This window comes from Camelus bactrianus, chromosome 15 (assembly GCF_048773025.1).
Source record: "Camelus bactrianus isolate YW-2024 breed Bactrian camel chromosome 15, ASM4877302v1, whole genome shotgun sequence".
In the NCBI taxonomy this organism is placed as follows: domain Eukaryota; kingdom Metazoa; phylum Chordata; class Mammalia; order Artiodactyla; family Camelidae; genus Camelus; species Camelus bactrianus.
Genome location: NC_133553.1, coordinates 3,478,558 through 3,491,233, shown reverse-complemented (window position 1 = coordinate 3,491,233; position 12,676 = coordinate 3,478,558).

Below are 12,676 nucleotides of genomic sequence, written 5' to 3'. Positions count from 1 at the left end.
CGGTGCTAGGATGGCTCATTCCTATTTCAGGTGAAGAATTTTCTGAGCTGCCATTCAAGGTGTTAGGTTTTTTTCAGGGCCTGTTGATCCTAAAAGTTTTCTGGATCGCCTGTCTTACTAGTCTATTATGATCCAGGAAATGTTTGCCCTTCGTTGCTCATTACCATACCTAGAATCACACTATTACATTTATTTTATGCAGGGTTAAAAATTTTATCTATTTCTTCAGGATGTTTAGCCATCATCAATCTTGTAGGCCTAGTTACATGTTGGGAAATGTAACAGACAACAATTTAATAAAATAGAGATCATATAACTAATATAGCTAGTAACGTTTTAAAGTCACGAGTAAGAATTTAATAGTAGAGAAGTTGTATATTTGGGTTAAAATTTTGCTTGTATTTCTGATTGAGTTTGAGTGATCTTATGAGAAAGTTCATATTTATGGTCAGGCTCCGAGCAGGTATTAATTGGCCAGGTGAGTTCTCCCACGTTGTAAGATCAACAGTGGCCTATACAGAACTATAAATTATTTTTAGAATAACGTTTCTGAGGGCTATCTAGTTAGAGCCTTGGAGTAGGGAAACCCACCAAGGTAACACAGAAGCACTAGACATAGGTAATTTACCATAAACTTAACAATTGGAGTAGTTCATAATCAAAGGTAGGAGAAATTGTCAAAGTAATTGGTATACAAGCCTGGTCCGTTGTCTTGGGTCAGCTGTCGAGCTCAGATGTCGTCTTCTTCTCATCCTGGCCTGGTAGCTTTTTCACCATTTTGGCATTGTTTTCAGGTGAGCAAGTGCTCTATAGGCCAGTGCACTGAAGGGGTTGTTTCTGATAGGAAATGAATCCGAAATTCCGTTTCCTTCAGCTTTTGTGTGTATGGTCTAGTTAAGAGTACTTGATAAAAGGTCTTTCCATTCAGGTTGGAGACAGTTCTTTAAGTCATGCATGTTCCAGTATGTATAATCCCCTGGCTTAGGTCATGGAGCATTGGAAATTTACACAAGGATAGATTACTGAGCTTCGGAAACAAACCTAGAGTATCCTTTTCATAATTAAATTAAACTGTACAGCAATATGACATAAAAGCAAGGAATGATCTGGGAAGTGTCTTAGTAAATATAGACCTCAATTAACAAAACTAGAACTTAATATCCAGTAAAATATAATATTTTTTCTCTCTAAAATTACCCTCATTTTTCTCAAATAAAGCCAAATCAAGATTAATTTCTTTACAAGTCAAGTCTGATTATTTGATCATATAGGCTTTTTTAAATTGGCTGTGTTGGAACTTTTAATAAGGAGTCTCAGGGTAGAATGTTAATAAGATTTGCCTGGAAAGCCACGTCAATGGCTTGTCATTGATTTCTGCCTTACAGATTTAGGTAAATTCTTTCCTCTTTAAAATTCTTAAAATACCTTTAGATTCTTATATCTGTTAGGAGATGATCTTCCTCATTTGTCTGATTGAGCCATTGGGGACCTAAGAGTTTTTAGTCTCTTGAAGGATCAGATAGGGAGAAAAGATAACTGTATCAAGTCTGCTTACATAGGTATAATTTATCAAATTTCTGTGATTTATAACTAGCTTAAAAGGAAGAGTTTATGTCTGGGAAACAGGTTAAAAGCCAGTAGTAGTACAAACAACATCAAAAATTATAACCATATTCATCAGTTTACTTAGTCCCACATAACTAATTCTTTTAATCAGAGTTTTCATTAGATATTTAAAATTTCTTATCCAGTTTAGTTCAGTGCTATAGTTTGACATTTATTAGAAATCAGTAAATCTCCTTGAAGAGAAAGCATTTTCAAAATCATTAGATGAAAACAATTAAAAGTCTATAAAAGACAAAGATTTAAAAGCATGCTTAAACACCGTTATAGTATAATCGATAAAGAAACCTGGTCACTATACCCAGAATTATCACTGGTAACATTTCAGATATACCAGAATTTTAGGGAGACCATATAATTACTAGAATATCTATATTAATAATATTTTCTCATACAATATAACCTTAGAAGATTTATTATTCATTTGACAATATCATGTTATTTAACATGCCAATTGAAACTTACTGTTTTAAAATCTCTCTTTGGGATGTTTCAGGGGCCATCTGTAACTTCCCAAACTTAACTGGAGATTAAAAGAACTTTAATTAGAAATTGATATCTGGGGATCTTTTTAAAAGATTTCAGAACACTTGGTCAGATAAACATATAGGTCACTGTAAAGCAGTACTTATTCATTAACAAGAAAATACGTCAAAAGTAAAGGCAGAACAGATCAGTTAAGTGGTATAAGAAGGTTTACAATCTGTTGCTGAAGTTGGATTAACATTTCAAAAAACATGTTTCCTCTTAACAGCGAGAAAACCAAATCTAGTCTTGTACCAACTTACTTCTAAGATTCATTTACTTTGCCCAAGTTGATTCTAAATTTAGCCAATTCCGACAACGTACGAAACTCTTTCCTTAGGGTACCTCTTCCACAAGCCTTCCACAGCTTTCTATTCTCATATTAGTGTGTCCCTTATTTTCTCTTCCATTCAGAAATAACCAGCTTCAGGACAAAGTCACTATTTTTCATTAACAAAATATAATTCCATTCTTATATCTTCCTTTACACATTTATCTTACTTTCCTAGGATACTGAGATCATTCCCTTATAAATAGAGTCTATTTCAGGGTGACACCAACCATTTATTAATATATCTAAACACCTTTAGTTTCTCTGTAAGAGTAAGTTAAATGTTAAGTAATTCATATTTCAATCTTATTTTATCTGAAAATGGCATAGCTATTAAATAAAATCCTATCATTTAAATTAATTTAACACAACTCTAGAATTTAAAGATACCAAACATTTAAAGATTATGTTAAGCATACATTTTAAAAATATATTTTAAAAATTTACCCAAAGCTCTCATCTCATTTGCAGTCAATTTACTTAAAATTTTACCACACCACATTACTGTTATTTTTTTCTTGACAAATCTTCACCAGATATAACAGAATCTTATTTGACTTTCATTAAACCTAGGTACAGTAAAGTTATTATACTTAATATTGATGACTTTAAAGATGTCTATATTAATTAGAACATACTTAAACTTAACAATATCAAATATTATCTTAATATTGAATTTTTCCAGTTCACGTGATGCTAAAAGTCAATTTGTTCAGTTTTTATTTTAAAAATACTTAATTTGTAAGCTCTTATTTTTTACGTCAATTAAGCAGAGCTCTTTGACTTTGATTTTTTTTTTTAGCTGTATAAATATCTCACATCTGTAATGTGTACGCAGGTTTATAAACAGACAAAAGCTAGAGATCTCATAGCTTCACTTTAAAAGTTACTTATAAGATAGGTATAATAATAGTTCTAGTAAGCTGAATTTGCTTGCTCAAATCACTAAGGCTTACTATTTATGAAACAGATATTTAAGATTTCTTGACAAAGTCTGAAGGACCAGTCAGAGTTCTGAGTTCTAAAATGCCAAAAATTTCTTGGCCCTAAGTTTTATCTCATTGAGCTAATTAGGCTCAGTCCTAGGTCACTGTTTCTGTATTTACATTTCTGGTCTGCAAGACAAAGACACACGCTTCCAGTTCCCCAGAGAACTGCTCTGTCACCCAGACCCAATTGTATCTCCTTAATTGGCATTTTTTTATCAATCAGGAGAGCTGTAAACAAAGAATTCAATGTTTTAAAACTTTAAGGTTTACTTTATCATGTCTTCCAAAGCTTGCATAAGGTATTTAGTGATGTCTATTTTCCTTGAGTTATAAGTTAAACCCAGGGTAAACCTCTTATTATATTCTTTTTATTAGCCACTGTATATTAGTTTTTAGTTCTACGTTATATTGGATGGCTCATGTAACTCTATTGGTTTCCTTTACTTTGTTCAATTAATATTTTCTGAGGGACAGATATGTGCCCAGCCTTATAATACCAAGAAGGGGAAGCGTTTTTCCATTGAAACAGATCTATCCCACAACATAATTAAGCAAAAGGTTTATATAAAGACCATATAAATATACCAATTTTATAAACTTTTATCTCAAATATTTTAAATCTTATACCTTTAATTTTTATATTTATTAGGTTTAATCAATAATTTTTATTTCTAGAAGGATTGCCAGAAACTTTTTTGTTGTTGTTTGTCATTGTATCTAATTTTATAGAAAAGTCTCTAGGATGCCCAAGTTTCAGCCAAAGTGCTTAGGTCCTACTCAATTTTTAATTTGATTAATTGGTCTGTTGTCCCAATCATTAATCAAGTATATCAGTCTATATATACATATATTTTAAACTGTGGCAAATAAAATGGACTTGTTTGAACTTTAATGTTGGGGGAAAGTAGGTGATCTATTTGGCCCTTTTTTTTAACTTTACTAGTGTAGTATCAAAACCTTGTATCTATTCCAAAAATGTCCATTTTATTTATCTCATTCAAAATAACCATATAAAAATATTTATCCATTTGAGATAAGCCCTTATCTTTTTTTTTCCGAAATTTTTACAATCCTTTTTCCAGTTATTAAATTTAATTACCAATAATTATTCTAAGTTTTTATTAACATCTCTAGAACCATTTATTGGAAAGGAAAAACACAAATGTAGCTTTTCAAAACAGTTTTTTTTTTTAAACTAAGTTCTTAGGTTAACAATTAGATATATTTTTCTATCTTTAAACTTGATTTTAATAGGTACCAATTAAACAGCTGTTTATAATGAGATCTCTTTCAACTTTCACAAATTTAAAAGTTTTTCCAAATTAAAGGATCCATCATATGGCCATCAATTTATATATATATTTATATAGTGATTTTACATGAATAAGATGAAGAGGCTTTTCCACATGAGAGTGGGGGTGTTGCCTAAATAAAATTCAAAGCTTTACTCTCCAAAAGCTAAAGGCCTTTGTGGTCCAGGCTGATGCAACAAAGTTTAAAATGGCAAAATATCTGAAAATTGGTACAAACAAAGAATTGCTTAGAATCCAATTTATTTACGTGGCCAACATATGTACGCAATACTTGTACCTTTTGTATGGCAGAGTCCGAGGTTTCCTTTAAAAAGAAAGTAAACATACATATACATACATAAACACACTTAAAAGACCCAGAGAAAGATAAAACGTTTACATTTCAAGGACACAGGAAGAGAAATCCAAGTTCCCCCTAAAGTGGATTTTGTTTTTATAAGTTCAGAATTCCAAAAAATGTTTCTATCAGGCCTGATTATTTACTTTCAGATTGAGATTTTCTTTTCTAATTCCCAATTAATGTTGTAAGTTTTGTATGTACATAAACCTGGCTGGGGTATTAATTGGAGGCTGGCAATCTGTCATTTCTTTTTCTTTTCTTTTCTTTTTTTATTTTTTTTGAAAGTTCTATTCCCCATTGTAAGGTCGGGTTCTCAGAATAAATTTGCTAGTAAGATTTCCCGCAGGGACAACTCTATGGCATGAAGTCTTTGTCTCTACCACTCCTGCAAGATTCTCTGTCACCCGAGAAAGCTGTTACCAGCCAGGAGGATGGTCCCATTTTTGGAGTTGAAAGGTTCCTCATAAGAGTTTTACTTTTATCCTGAAAAATTCAATGGATGTAACCAAATTGAGGAAAACATTAGACCAGCCTCTTACCTAACCACTCAGTCCTGAACCCAGTGTTTTCAACTTGGACCCACTCAGGACGTCTCCACTGGGTGAGTATTTTCCTAATAGGTTTCCACCAGCCCACTTCTGACGTCTCTTCCATGTGGGTATTTCCCGTTAACTTTCAACGAGGTCCCACCCAGTATGTCTCCACTGGGTGGGTAATTCCCCCCAGTCTCCTCCAACTGGAGGGCCAGGTACCTGGAAACACCGCCAAATAAAACTCAGGATTATCAACAAATATATGAGATCCGAGAACCAGGAGAGACTCACCCAAATTCATCTGGACTCCCCGAGGAGGCGGATGATCACAAAGGGCCACTGCTGGTACAAAGGCCCCAGTTACTTGGAGAGTTCAGGTGGAGAAAGTCGGCTCTGGGTCCCTTCATGGTGTCCAAAACAGTTGACTGAAATACATGTGCCACCTAAAATTTAAGAGTTATGTTTTATTTGCGGGAGGACTCGAGCCGTGATGACAGCCTCTCAGATCTCTCTGAGGGACTGCTCCGAAGAGGTTTGGGATGAGCTAGGATATATAGGAGCTTTACAACAAAGACAAGGTTGTTGGAACAATAAAAGATTGCTTGTTATCTAAAGAAAGCCAGGTATCTCAAGTTCAATAATTTAGTGCTTTTCTATATATGGGAGGAAGAAAATATTTTGGACTCACTGAATTCATTCTTTAGACAAGCACCTAGCTAACTAGGGCCAGTATCCTGTCCTTTCTTATACTGAGTCCCCTCAGATGGCACCATTGTGAGTGGCTGCAGAGGCTGGGCTGCAGCCCTGTCCTCGCTGGGTGGTGGCGGCAGCCGCTGTTGACTTGGTTTCAGCATTCTTTGTTTACTGACATGGTTGCAGTATTTTCATTCAAATTGTAGTATTTTCGTTCATGGACTGATTATGGATAATCTGCAACCTTGGAAAGCAGCCGAGATGGAATTACTGCAGGTACCTTCTACTTTAATAAGCCGTGTGCAAACATAAACTTGGAGGAAGCATACATTTGGATTTGGTGGTGTAGGGAAGGGTTTCTGCACATTACAGGAGAACGCAATGCAGAATTCCTTAAGTCCACCATTCTTTTCTGTAGTGGTTTCTGAGAAGAGTTTATGGTAATTAACCAAAATTGACAAACGGTGGCACACATTGCATTTAAGAGCTGGCCGACTGCACACTTAGGTATTGGACAGGTGGAATTCATAGGCAAGTGATCAGGTGGCTGGGAGAGAGTTGGAGACAAGGCCTGGGCCCAGAATCCGGTTTAAATCGCCATTTCCTCACCATAGGGCCTTGGACTAGAATGTAACCTCTCTTAACCTGTTGGTGAATCTGTAAAATGGGCATGATATTATTCGTTTCTTCCTGGGATTGTTGTAAGTTCTGAAGATTATTGTAGCACACATGAAGCACTTAACACACTGGCATTTAGCAGTGTTCACTGTGTGCGGCCGCCCCGCTTCGCGTGTGTCAGAGCCGTAAAGGCAGCATTTGTCTGTTGAGGACGCACTGGTAGCCCCTTGGCTAGGTTATGAATTTGGTGATTTCCTTTAATCCTTGTAACTCTGTGTGCCATGGGCATTTATTTTCATGGACAGATGAGGAATCTCAAGGTAAAGAAGACTGTAATTTGCCCAAAGTCAGATCATAATTTTGGGTGCAGTGGCCTCGGTTCAGCATGTGCCCCAGGGCCTTCTACCCTCTCCGTTCAGCACCAGAGCCAGATATGGGGTCAGCTGTTTCCCAGCCCAGAATATCTGGCAGGCCGCAAGACACACTGGCCCTGCGCTGCTTGAGCAAAAACTCCGGGGGGAGGCTGTTATAAAAGGGATAAACATAAAAACAGATGACAGCAAACTGTGATCAGCTCTGAGAAGGAAAGGAACACACCTCGCCGTGCAGAGCTGCGAGCTTTCCCATCAGTGCTGCTCTGGGGGCGTTCATATCGGCTAAACAAACTCTGCTGCTGCACTAAGGCAGGAAGGCAGGGAGCGTGTGGCCAGGTAGACAGGGCCTTGATATCATACTCATTCCCCATTAAGCTGCAGCTGTCACGGGCAATTACCTAATAAACAGTTGTCGGCAATAATCATCACGCACTTTTCTTGGTAGTTTTATTGGCCCCACCTTTGATATGAGGTCATTGAAGCTGGGGAGTTTGCTGCATGCCCGTGATCACCTTGGAAATACCCCCACTGGTCTATCAACCTAGACTGGTGTGGCTGTCATGTCCCAGCCCTGTGAATGGCATCGTGTTGCTTCTCCCAAGTGGCCCAAATGACTGACATTGATATTCTTAATTCGTAGGAAATGGTATGTGACAATAGGTGAAAAAGGTAGTAAGAAATTGTTTGGAAAACTAGAACAAAATCCAATTCTTCCCCAGCTGGGGAAGCGCACCCAGTGTCACCCACCCTACTCACTGCCTGTCACCTCCTCCTTGCTGACTCCACGTTCAGAAGCCACTCTGAGCCTTTGAAGAACATTTTGCCTCATGACACTGTTGAATAGGACCTGCTAACCCTCTGTCCCTGGTTAACCCTCTCTTCAAAGCCATTTAAATTTTTTGCAGGCTCCTCCGCTCAGATGTAAGAAAAGACTCTTTAAACTTCTTGATGCAGCTCCTTAATGAAGATCTTGTGAAGGAAACCTAGTCAAAACCTGGGAGGTATGCACACAGTGACTGCAAACTCAGCACTTTGTGATGTTCAATATCAGATTTGTGGGTGACTCAGGAAAGGCTTTTTTAAGGTAACAAGGGGAAAGTGAATGGGCCCAGGATGTGTGAGACTGAAACATCTCGGTCCCAGCCAGCAAGGCACCTGCGTTCAGGATGGTGGGTGGGGAGTGCAGAGTTGTCACAAAGAAAGAAGTGGTGGGATGGGAGGGAGGACAGTTAGGTACTTTACTGTGGAGGGAAACAGTGGGTTGAACATTTCCTGGTTGAACAAGAGGACTGTGACATGATGTGCTTGTATTTTGGAGAGAAGGGTTTTGTGGGGACAGGCCTAGGGAGAACGCTCTGTGGCTGGGGAGTCACCACAACAGGGAAACACAGAGAACTGGGCAGACCCCAGGGCCCCTGCTGGGGAAGAGGCTGCCCGCCAATTCGAGCCCTGGGGGCAGCTTCTGTCCCTTAGCTGGGGCCTCAGAGCTCCCTTCACAACCCAGTCCTGTTGATACAAGAAAAAAAAAACGTGACGCATGAGAAGGGCTGTGTCTCAGGCTTTGGATGAGCCCCTGGGATGTGCCCCACCAGATTTTGTTCCTAGGCTTCATGCAGTAAAGAATTCAAGAGCAAGCCAGTGTTGAGTAAAGGTATATTTATTCAGAGAGATACATTGAAAGGCAAGAGAAACTTCACGAGTTGTGGGGGTTTGATGCTCAGATTAAAAGTAGGTACACACTCCACATAGTGTGGGCCTTCTCTGAAGAGGGAGAGAGAATGGTGACCCCGAGGTGGTGTGGTGTTGCTCTTTTTTCTTGGGCTTGGTGGTTTCATATGCTAATAAGTAGAAGGATCAGCCTTAGGGCAAGGGGCTTGTACTCCCAGAGAGTTGACCATTTCCCACCCTTTGACCTTTTGTTGCTAGCCTTGGGACTGCCATGGTGCCTGGGGCATGTTATTCACCATGTTACTATTACAGTGGGTGCATAATGAAGCTCAAGATCTGCTAGAAGTTAAATCTCTTCATCCTGTGCCTCAAGGCCTATTGGGGGTTGAATCCTTCACCAATATGATGTTAATTGTTGTGGCCTTCCTTGAATGAATGTGCTCTGCCCCCTTCCATCCTATCTCTCTGTGATGACACAGAGACAACAAAGGCCGGGCCCTGCCTGTGCTCCTGCATTTAACAGAGGCAGGTGAGGTGTGGGCTTATGATGACTCTGAGTGGTGAGAAGGTTGTTTCAGATTTTCCCACGTGAGACATGGGGACCTGCCAGCAGCCACTGCAGAACTATCTCACGGGCATCGTCGCTTGTGTTGTTATGGAAACAACAGGCCAGCCAAGAAACAAGCACCACACAGAGGGTTGGAGTACTGAGATTTTTTACCCCGGCGGGCTCAGAGGGGCTTCTGTTCCGAAGCTCTGAGCACCTCCAAGACCTGCACGTGAGGTTTTATAGGTTTAATTACAAGTATGGGGCTATTAGCCAATAAGGCTCCAACAACAAAAAGCAAGGAATCAGTACACTGAAGCTTATCAATTTGGAACAGATCACATTACTGACAATTGTGGACATAGGATTTACGAGTTAGCCCAGCAAAATTTAGATCAGTAAACGGACACTTATCACACTTAGATTTGTGACTTAGCTTGTTAGCCCAGCTGGGCTTTTCCTTCACAGTGTCACTCATCTTTTCTGTTTTTCTTTTTTTTTTTTTTTAAGTATTTAATCCAAATTTAATATCAGGATTCTTTGGGAAAGAAATTTCTCTTTTTCTTTTCTTTGGGGCTCTTTGGGGGGGTAGGTAATTAGGTGTATTTCTCTGTTAGTGGAGGCCCTGGTGTTCGAACCCAGGACCCTGTGCACGCTAAGCACACGCTGTACCGCCCTCCCCATCATCTTTTTCTTTTTGCTTTATCTGTCAAGAATCTTACACCTGAATTTCTGGTCGGCCTTTAACACTTGCCCTGACTTCATGGAATCCATTTTTATGACTTTACCTCCCACTGGTTTCATTTAAGTATTGAATCTCCATTTTCTCTTCACTCTCAGTTTTGCCTTTTTGTTGTTATGGTTGTTAAGCTGTGTTTAAAAAAATTGTTTAATTTCTCTTTTAGCAGGAGGCTAAAAGTAAATAAATATGTAAACAAACAGCACACTTAAATGCTTTTATACATTCTAAGCTGTTTAGTAGTTACTTAAAAACTGAATTGAACATTAAAGTGATAACATTTTTAAATTATTTTTTTCATTTTTTTACAAAGATATAGCTGATTTAAAATATGATATATTTCAGGTGTACAATAGATGCTCCATTTATAGTTACTGTAAAACATTGGCTGTATTCCCTGCGTTGTAAGATACATCCCTGTAGCATGTTTACATTATATGATGCAGTTTGTATAAGAAAGTTGGGTAACGCAGAGTCTGGCATGTGGCTGTGTCTGACCCAGGTTCACGCTCACCCTGCCTGTCAGAGCCCAGGCCCTCACTCCTGTATGCAGGAGAGCGAGTGGAGGTAGCTCTCATCAGCGCTGGTACCAACCTCTGAGTGGCAGTGAAAGCAGTGACTGTGTGTGGACGTGCAAAGTGTTGTTTCAAGAGCTTTACATGCATTTTTGCATTTAATAATTAAAGCCCTCCTGTGAGGAAGCGTTTTATGATTTTAATGAATAAAACATTTTTTTGATATTGATAGACTTCAAACCTCCGGAAAATTTACAGGAATAGTACAATAAACACTCAGATACAGTTCACCTTAAAGGGCACTATTTGGCCTTTTGTGTCTGGCTTATTTTAGCATAAAGTTTGAAGGTTAATCCATGTTGTAGCCTGAATCAGTACTTTATTCTTTTAGTTTGATAATATCCTTTTTCTTTTTTTTCGTTTTTGGTCTATTTAAAAACATTTTCATTGAAGTCTAGTCAGTTTATAATGTGTCAGTTTCTTTTGCACAGCGCAACACTTCAGTTAAAGAAGAACATACCTGTATTCATTTTCATATTCTTTTTAAACATAAGTTACTATAAGATAATAAATATATTCTCCTGTGCTATACAGTATAAACTTAATGTTTATTCTATACATACTCTGTATCTGCAAATCTTGAACTCCCAATATATTCCTTCCCACACCCTCTCCTCTCTGGTAACCATAGTTTGGTTTCTATGTCTCTGTGTCTGTTTCTGTTCTGTAGATAAGTTTATCTTTTTGTTTCTTTGCTTTATTTTTTGTTTTTTGTTTTTTTGTTTGTTTTTTGTTTTTTTGTTTGTTTGTTTGTTTTAGATTCCACATGTGAGCGATCTCATATGGTATTTTTCTTTCTCTTTCGGGCTTACTTCACTTAGAATGACATTCTCCAGGTCCATTCATGTTGCTGCAAATGGCATTATTTTATTATTTTTTTATGGGTGAATAGTAGTCTATTGTACAAATACACTACAAACTCTTTATCCAGTCATCTGTCAGTGGACATTTAGGTTGTTTCCATGTCTTGCTATTGTAAATAGTGCTGCTCTGAATGTTGGGGTGTAGGTGTCTTTTTGAATTACGGATCCTTCTGGATATACGCCCAGGAGTGGGATTGCTGGGTCATATGAGAGGTCAATTTTTAGTCTTTTGAGGAACCTCTATACTGTTTTCCACAATGGCTCCGCCAAACTTCATTCGCACCACAGTGTAGTAGGGTTCCCAATTCCCCGCAGCCTCTCCAGCATTTACTGTCTGTGAACTTCTGAATGATGGCTATTCTGACTGGTGAGAGTTGATACTTGATTGCAGTTTTGATTTGCATTTCTCTGATAATGATATTGAGCATTTTTTCATGTGCCTATTGGTCAATTGTATGTCTTCATTGGAGAAATGTTTCTTTAGGACTTCTGACCATTTTTGGATTGAATTGTTTGTTTTTCTTTCTTATGAAGTGTAAAAGCTGTTTATATATTCTGGGAATTAAGCCCTTGTCAGTCTCATTTATTGCAAATATTTTCTCCCATTCCATAGATTGTCTTTTTGTTTTGCTTATTGTTTCCTTTTCTGTGCTAAAGCTTGCAAGTTTAATTAAATCCCACTTGTATATTTTTGCTTGTATTTCTATTGCTTGAGTAGACTGCTCTAGGAAAACATTGTTGAGATGGATGTCAGATGTTTTGCCTATGTTTTCTTCTAAGAGGTTTATAGTGTCTTGACTACATGTTTAAGTCTTTAAGCCATTTTGAATTCATTTTTGTGTATGCTGTGAGGGAGTAGTCTAACTTCATTCATTTACATGTAGCTGTCCAGTTTTCCCTACATCATTTGCTGAAGAGGCTGTCTTTACTCCATTGTATGTTCTC